This window comes from Rutidosis leptorrhynchoides, chromosome 4, assembly GCF_046630445.1.
Source record: "Rutidosis leptorrhynchoides isolate AG116_Rl617_1_P2 chromosome 4, CSIRO_AGI_Rlap_v1, whole genome shotgun sequence".
Lineage (NCBI taxonomy): Eukaryota > Viridiplantae > Streptophyta > Magnoliopsida > Asterales > Asteraceae > Rutidosis > Rutidosis leptorrhynchoides.
The window spans coordinates 276278171-276288173 of NC_092336.1; positions in this window are offsets into that span (position 1 = coordinate 276278171).

Here is a 10003-nt window from a genome sequence, read left to right on the forward strand (position 1 = left end):
GACACATGATGATTTTAGATCATCTCATGTTCATCGAACAGGTTCGCCTGTAAATGATGAATTTCGTGATAAAAGGTTTAAGAAAAATGTTGTCTATGGAGATTCTAAAAGAAAGAACTTCAATAGGTCTGTTTCACCTGTGAAGGGTAAAATTCCAAAATGAAGTTTTGAGGCAAAGATGAGGTCTCCCTCACAAAAAGCGAGTCGTAGAAAATATTTTTCTAGAATCAGAACACGAATGAATCATTCAGATTTAGAGAGGAATGTTAGACGCCAAAAGCGTGACACCTCTCCTTCCAAATTTTCTAAGTTTACAGTCTCAAATGATGAGATTCCTCCTGACTCGAACGCGAAATGGATGGAATTTCAAGCTATGGGTGTTAATGGACAACCAACTACCGTCCAGGGGTGTGTTCCCATTATCAATTAATCTTTTTAATGTGATATGCAGGGAACCAAGGTACCTGCAAATAACACCTGGATAGTGGATAGCGGTGCTTCGACACATATGACTGGTCAACTATCTCTTCTTTCGGATGTACACCCAATTAAGGGAGGTTATGTTGCATTTGCTGGAGATAAAGGTGGTCACATTTCAGCTCAAGGGTTATTGAAGTATGAGAAAGTTAGTTTCGATAAAGTGAACTATTGTCAAGAGCTTGCAAATAATTTGTTATTGGTTTCACAAATCTGTGAAAAATCCTTCAAAGTAGCATTTGATGACGAATTTAGCTACATCTTGAAACCAGAATTTGAGATTCCTCCAGAAATGATTTTGATGAAGGTTCCTAGACAAGCTGATTTATACATGCTAGATACGAATGTTGCTACTTCAACTGCTGAACATCTTCAAGCTTTTGTTTCTAAAACGACTGAACAAGATTCTATTACATGGCACAAATGCATGAGTTATTTATGTTTTCGGAAAATGAATCATCTTGTTCACAAAAATCTTGTGGAAGGTGTTAATCTTCAATCTTTTCAGATTCCAGGAACATGTGTTCCGTGTAAGAAGGGAAAGCAGAGCAAGAAAGCTCATAAGCTGGTTAAGTACAATCCAATCTCTGCTCCACTTGAATTGTTACATATGGATCTTTTTGGTCCAATTCGTTTTGAAAGCATTGATGGAAGTACGTATTGTTTGGTGGTAACTGATGATTATTCAAGATTCTCATGGGTAATGTTTTTGAAAGAGAAGTCCGATACTTTTGAGAGTTTGAAAGTGCTTAGAGATAGGTTTTAATCTAAAAGTAAGAAAGATTCGTTTCGACAACGGTACAGAATTTAAGAATCAGTATCTTGCAGGTTTCTGTATTGAAAAAGGCATCAATATGCAGTTCAGTTCTGCATACGCTCCTCAGATGAATGGTGTTGCTGAAAGAAAGAATAGGGTATTGATCGAGATAGCTAGAACAATGCTGGAAGATTCATCGTTACCTGTTCATTTTTGGGGTGAAGCTGTTGCAAATGCTTGTTACACTATGAATCGAGTTCTGACAGTTAAACGACTGGGTAAAACTTGCTATGAGTTATTGCATGGGAGAAAACCATCTCTGAAGTATCTAGAACCATTTGGTGCACCGTGTACCATCTTGAAAAGAAAAACGAGATGTATTGAAGAATGGTCTGAAGTTGATGTCCAACGAAATCAAATAAAGAGTGCTCCTAAGAGTCATCCTTGGATCTATAACTATGATGAGGTGATTGATTCATTCAATCTTGCTCCAGATCAGACGGAGAATGAAGTAGAGTTAAAAATGTTGTTTGATTTACAGAACGAACCAGAAGTGTTTGCACCTACTCCAACTCCATTACCAACTGTCGCTGAGCCAGTACAAGATTCATATCAAGATGTTGATCCAGTGTACGATACCTGCGAATCTGATATTTCGAGTAAAAATTCCGGCAATCCTGAAGATATTGGAGATACCACGAATCTACATCACGAGATACCTGTTCCCGCACATCCAGTTCTCAGAACTACAGCTGCTCATCCTAGAGAGAATATTATTGGAGATCCAAATGCATGTTTAGAACAAGAAGACAAGTTCAGTTTGATGGTAAAGTTGATACTCATAAGACAGCTGTTGCTGCATACTACGAGTACTCATGTCATATTTCAAGAATAGAGCCAAAGACTACAAAAGAAGCCTTGAAGCACGTTGATTGGGTCATAACAATGCAAGAAGAGATTCAGCAATTCCATCATCTAGATATATGGAAGCTAGTTACTAAGCCGCATGGTGCTAAAGTAATTGATCTCAAGTGGGTTTGGAAATGCAAATTCGACGAAGATGGCAATGTTATCCGTAACAAAGCAAGATTAGTTGCTAAAGGTTATCAGCAAGATCTTTAATTTGATTATGACGAAATTTTTGCTCGTGTTGCCAGATTGGAATCTATTCGCATTTTCTTGACTTTTGCCTCATTTATGAAGTTCAAAGTGTATCAAATGGATGTCAATAGTGCATTTCTTTATGCCAAGCTTATTGAAAGAGTATATGTCAGTGAACCACCGGGTTTTGAAGATCATCTTCATCCTGACAAAGTTTACCGTTTACGGAGAGCCCTTTATGGACTACATCAAGCCCCGCGTGCTTGGTATGGACGTTTATTTAGTTATCTGATCGAAAAAGGATATCAAATGGGCACGGTAGACTGTACTCTGTTCACAAAAGTTAAAGATGATGATATTATCTTAGTCCAGATTTATGTAGACGACATTATTTTCGGTGCTACTAAGCATGAACTCGTTGACGATTTTGAGCAGGTTATGAAGGACGAATTCGAAATGAGCAAATTGGGTCTCTTACACTACTTTCTTAGTTTGCAAGTCGAACAGACTGATAATGGAATTTTTCTTCATCAAGTAAAGTATGTGAATGATATACTCGAATGTTTCGGTATGACTCAAGAACGTCCTGTGTCGACCCCACTAGCTGTGAATCACGGTATTTTGTTAGCCTGTGAAGGGGAGCCTGTTGATCCTACATATTATCGAGCAATCATCGGATCGCTCATGTATCTCACTGCATATAGACCGGATATTATGTTCGCAACATGTCTGTGTGCACGTTACCAAGTTAATCCGAACACAGTTCATCTTACAGCTGCCAAAAGAATTCTGCGTTACCTGTTACATTCTCCAAATCTCTGCATCTGGTATTCGAACGATGAAAAGTTTGATCTTTTAGCTTACAGTGATTCAGACTATGCAGGTTGCAAAATCAACAACAAATCTACATCAGGAGGATGTCAATTTTTAGGTGAAAGGCTGGTGACCTGGCAATGCAAGAAATAAACTGCAGTTGCTCTTTCCACATGTGAAGCTGAATATATTGCTGCTTCTAGTTGTTGTTCACAAGTTTTCTGGATACAACAACAACTTCGCGATTACGGGCTAAGAATCTCTTTCTGTCCTCTTTATATTGATAATACTGATGCTATTGCAATTACTAATAATCCTGTTCAACATTGTAAGACTAACACATAGGTGTTAAGTATCACTTTTTAGAGTTTACCATGAGAAAAAGATAATTGGGGTGAAGAGAATAGGTACTAAGGACCAGAGGGCTGAACTTTTCACAAAGGCTTTTGATAAACCTAGGTTCTTGCTACTGTTAGAGATGAATGGCATTATTGATCGATACAAAGTGATGATGTCGTTTGTGAGGATTAATCAAACTTTTAGACTGTGCATGTAGGATGCATGACATATAGATTTTTAGTTTCTGATTATCTGTATTGCATATTTTTGCTTACTATATGCATTTCTTTGCATGATTTCTTTCATGTTTGCATGCTAGTCTGTAGATATTTTTTGTTTAGTTAAAATGCTAAAAGACAAAAAGATTTTATGTTTTAGTATTTTAGGGGGACAATATGTTTCAACATAAAATACCTAAAAAGTGAAAAATGCCTCATCAGAAATTCTAAAAAGTTGAAAAATCCGAAAATGAGCTTGTTTTGGTTATTATGTTGGAGATGACAAAATTACTGAACTGAGAATTGATAATTGATTAGTAAGGACTGATTTGAATGTTTATGTTGTTGTGTGATGTACTGATAGATGTGACTTATGAATTCTTGGTATTAGACAATCATAATAAGAATAACGATCATCTAAGAATCAGAAGTCATGGACGATCTGTAGCGTTTGAAGGTACTCACCTAATTATCTCTGAAACTGTATCAAATGAAATTTTTTGAGGAACTCAATAGTCGGTTGAGGGTATCCCCTATCATAACTGATAATCGTTAGAGAAAGTTGGTGTTGGATGTCCCCGAGAAATATTCAAACGTTGCTCTACCAATTCAGCCTCACAGCTATGATTGAGACATTCAATAGATCATTTAAGGAGTTGAGGGTTATCTGTTTGGCTGGTGCATACCACGTTCTCATGGGCCTGAGACTTAATAATCGAAACTAAACTCTGAAAATTCAGATAAAAATTAGTTTGTGTCTAAGTAAGTGTCCCTTCTCGCTTAAAGTCGAAAAGTATGATTCTTTATTGCGGACCATTCAAGCATTTAAGGGAGAACACCTTCGAGTGATCTGAGAACACAATAAAGAAACATGAGTTCAATCATGAGTACAACAAAGACATGATGGAAGTTCCATTCATGATGCAGTTCAAAATCAATATATCAAAAGACGATGATATGCTGAAAAATTCAAATATCAAAAGAAAATCAAAGTCAAAAATAAATGGCATATCAAGATGGCAAAGTCCTGAAGTTTGAATGTATGAAGAATGTTGATTCATGAAGTGCTCATAAAAGAACTCAGATCATTGTTAGTGTGACGCCCCAGTGCAGCTTGAATTATTTAATCACGACGTTCACACCGAACTATCAAGATTCTTGTCGTCTGCGATTTAGGGTTATACCCATTAAGGCTATAAGTTAGGAAGATACTTAACTAGGTATACTATAAAATACTAAACATATGGTAAAAGCACACAATGTACGAAAGCATATACTGTGCCAAAGGCATATATAGAGAAAGTTTAACTTTTGATTCCGTTTACAAAGTCAACTTAAACATAAAGAAGTTAAGGGCCTTGAGATTTATTTCGTGTGACGACTGGTCATCAGGAAAGTCTGCTTTAACTGTAGACCAATCTCCATGGTAAATAATGCGCCTATTCAGATAACTCAATATATTCTGAGATCAGCCGAGCCAACTAGATTGAAGATTGTCAACACATTGGTAGAAGCCAAAGGCTATCAGGGTTATTCAAAATGTCGTGAGAACCTTCCTGTTCAATTTGAATGAAGTACATGGATAGAGATAACGGAAAGTTACATGTAATGAATTGACAACCTAATAACAACGCACAATCATAAGTGATGAAAGAATCAAGGATTAATGAACTTAGCATGATCTCAAAAATCACCGCTCTATAATGTTCAATGTAATTAATGCCAACATGATTGTCGAAGTGTCCTGAATGAATATGTTCATGTTTAATGAGGATTGATATCAGTAATTGCATGATAATAGACATAGACTGGACAATTGGGAATGAAGAACAGAAGTTGATTCAATATGTCAGCTCTGATCCATTTTTAAAATAGTTAACCATCTTGCTCACAAAAAGAATGTGGATTTGTATGTTTTGCTTATCTGTTTGTTTAAATAGCTTGCATTGAAAACTATAAAACAACCAAAATATTTTGGTTTGCATGTTATTGTATTTCATGATAGAATGTCTTTCCTTTGCATATTTTTAGTTGCATGACATTATATATCAGAAAATTCATAAAGATTTTATCCTTCCTTTGTTTTCTAATTATCCTCTGAATGCACAATGACATCTGAAAGAACTTGGTTAAGATCAAGATATTTTTTGCCACCAAATTCATAAGATCAAAGTTTGCAGAGCTTGTGATTGTTTGAAAGAGTTTAATGACTTAAGACGTTAGTGAATTTAATATGACATTACATTGTAGGACTTACTCTTGTGAAACAGAAGGTTTGGAGTAATAACCTCAATTTGGTTAAGATGTTTGGATTACCTAAGTGTTAATGATCATTTCTTGATGGATTAGTGATTTATGACTCAAATTGAAGGTGCTAGTTAATTTTTAAGATTGTCAAATGAGTCGAAATCCTAAGTTTGTGAAAATTTGAAATTGCCAAAGTGGCTCACTCGCACTACTGAGTAGTGAACCGTACGAGTTACCACACGTTTGAGGTTAACCGTACGAATGACCAGGGTTTAAAATTATCCATTAGACTTCTAGGTCACACGCATGAGTGATAGTGAGACGCGCGATTGGGAAGTGAATCGTGTGCTGAACCGTGCGTTTGAGCACGAGAGTATAAATAGAGAGGTGATGAACACAGTGTTCACTTTTACACTCAAACTCATTTTTGCTCTCAAAATTCGATCATCACCATTCACGATTTCCACCGTAGGTTTTGTTAAGCATCATTAGCCGATCACAGCGCCACTTACTTGGTATGATTTCATCAAGTTTTTCATTGTTAATTTGTGTTTATGTGTGTCGAAACCCTAATGGGTTAAAAGTCGAATTTTGTGCAATTGTGATATGTTTTGATTGCTATTTGCTATTGTTTTGTGTTAAACGGTACCTATACTTGCTATCGTGATGTAAATCGGGTCCTAAAACACACAAACATGTAATCCCATGAATTTAAAAAGTGCATTTATTATTGGTTCGATCAGACATGCACGAGTGACCTCACTCGCACGCGTGGGACATGACTCGCACGAGTCAGTACACGGTTAAGGCTTAACCGTGTGAACACCTGAGCCCACTCCTTTGACTTTATTTTGTTGCTCACTCGTTTGACAGAGCTGACACGTGTGCTTAACCGCACGAGTCACCACACGGTTGACTCACTCGTGTATATATGTTGCCTCAACCGTGTACCTTGTCTGAAACCATGTTCTTGCTCAAACGTGTCAACAATGACACGAATGACCATGTTACTCACACGTCTGACATCTCAGCCACATGTGCGACTGTGCTACTCACACGTTTGTCCTGTTAATGAGTTTATGACACTTTGTTGCAAATGCTTTGATGATTTATGGTTGATGGTTTCTGTTTCTAACCTATCTGTTGATATTTCATTTTGTTAAGATACTACCAATTGCAGAACCACAAGCTAATGTTCCTGAGGTTAATCCCGAAGTTCAGGGGGAGCAAGTACAGAATCCTCAAGCTAATCCTGTTAACCCACCTGTTCAGCCCGAAGTTATTCTAGAAATGGGTGACCAAAACAACCAGGTTGCTCTCTATGATACTACTCTAGAGAAAGGGGATCACTTTGTAGAGATTGCTGCTTTTCTTCAGCGATCAAGGATCCATACCGCCATTTCTACTCAGCGCATAGCCTACTACAGTCACCAAAGGGAATTCTGGAAGAATGCTGTTCTTGATGTTTCTGAGGATGAAGCTAGGTTGGTTAGTACTGTTCAAGGGAACGAAGTTGTTGTTTCTAAGACTGTGATTAGAAGGATCCTTCGCTTCAACGATGATGATAGGTCAGATCATGTTGAGATTGAGAGAAATGATAAGATAGAATGAGATTCGGTATGTAGGAAGGAGACTGGGTATGAGAGAGAGTCGGTAAAATTTACATTCCACAGCTTCTAGAACTCGGTTACAATACAATGGCTATCTAATTAGGACTACTTAGGTTCCTTATATAGCCCTCTTTTAAGGAACCTTCATTTAAGCTTAATTCACATTAACAATATACAACTTCGGGGTCCTAACAATCTCCCCCTTAGTGTTAAAGGTGAACTTTACAATACAATCCTATCGTGAAATCTTGAGAGGTCCAAACATTAGTTTCCATCGTGAGCCATCTGGTTTTGAAACTTCCACTTGATTTTCTAAAATTTGCTTAGAAGTTTTCCAGACTTCCTACGCTTTCCTTAGATCTCTCTCATGTAATGGATATTGATCCATTTCCTTGAAATACCTTCTCTTTCTCTGGCCACGAAGAATCTCAAATTGTCTTGTACGGATTCGGAGATTTAAATGATCTCTGATATGCTTTATAAACTCTCTAAGACCCATTATTGTATCAAAATCATCAACCTTGCTTTGACGAATTTTAAGATACTTCAGTGCAGCCTTAAGTGTTCCATCTGAATATTTGTTCAGCTCTTCAGTACGAATGAACACCTTTTCTTTTGGATAATTTACAAATACAAACCCTTCGGTTAGAATTGCATTTGAAACATCCTCATATCCTTCAGTCCCTCCGTAAATTGATTCGGACACGTTATTCGAATCTTTTTCCTATTTGCTTATAGACCTATTTGAAAATCTTCACGTCTCATCAGTTCAATTGTCTCCATCATGTATCTTTTCACAGCTTCCAAAGCTTGAACTTTAGCAAAAGGTCGAATGGTGATGATACTGAGGTAGTTGTAGATGTGAATGATGTCAAGCATATCAAGATTATGAAAATCTGCTTCTGTGAACTTGTACTCTTTCTCATCTTCTCTAATAACGTGGAACTGACTGATGACGTCTTTCTTTTCACTTATCTCTACTCCAACTTGAGCAATATTCAACATTTCTTAAATACTATATTTTCTTTGAAGCCACAAATCATCTTCATCTTTGTTGATATGTTTCCTCCACATAAACTTATACCAATTCCTTTCCCTTGCTGGAAGCAATCGTGAACCTATATAAGTAAACCTTTTACACCTTGGTGTATCATTGATGCGGAAGATCTTGTAAGCATTTTCTTCGATGAATGTGTTTCATAACGTTATAAAATCATGTTCAACTCCCAATAACAATCTTTGTTCCTGATTCTTAAAGAATATTCCATGGTTGTATTTGAATCTGGAATTTACTGTTTCACTTGATGTAGATGTACCAGAAGTTGAGCTTTCATTTACATTTGTTGGATGTGAACTCGATGAGGGTGTAGAATTCGATGAATGATCAGTAGGATTTGTTGCATCATCATTTGGAACATCATTATCTTCAATATGATCAAAGATATCATCATCATTTGGATTAACATAAAGATTGTCTTCATCGTCATCAAAAGAATCCATTTCATCATCACTTTCTATTACTGGATCAGGATTCCCTTCCTCTACAATCTCTACAACTTCCGGAATTGAAGATACTGAAGATAACTTGCTTAGGATGACAAATCCATCATCATCCGTCTTTTCAAGATAAAAATCACTTAAGTTCAAATCCTCAACTACTGGTCTACTATCAGCCTCATTATGAACAACTGGAATTATAACTTGCTTAGGCTCCTTATTATCAATTTCATCATGTGTAGAAACCATTTCTGATTCCGTCTGAACTTGTTGAGCTTGTGAAGCTGATGAAGACCTCACACCACCACCCTTGGTTGAAATGTTCACCGATAGATATTCTCCATCTACTCCTATCTCCCCCTCATGGCTATTCTGAGGATCAGAATCGTCATGTTCATCATCACGGTGAGGTCTCAAAGGAGAAGAGCAGGAAGTAAGTGGATATCGAACACGAGCACGAAATAATTCTTGAAGCGAAGGCGTCGAAGAACATCAAGATTGACTCTAGAAAACATACGACTAAAATATTCTTGCTCCAAAGCATCATAGAAATGTGGTAAATGAGAGGGTGATAGTGGAAAAGTAACAATGGGAACAGCAGCAGCAACATCGGTTAGAGGCGATGTCGATGGAAGTGTTTGAGTTGCCGTGAGGGCAGGTAAGGATGATTGTGCGGTATTATTCTTATATGTAGGGCTGTATATACTACTAGTCAGATTTGTGATATCCCCTTCTGATGGAGGTTGGGTAACAACCGGAGTTATCACCGACGAAGTTTCTTTCGAAGCATCCACCTCCATGAATTTAGTCTCATGGGACTCTGACAGAGTAGCAGAACTACCCGTCAGTTTAGCTCTCGCAGAGATATTGCTATCTCCGACTCCCGAAATCATTGATATACCATGAGGTGGCACATCTCTTTTAGTTAAAGACTCTTCCTCCAA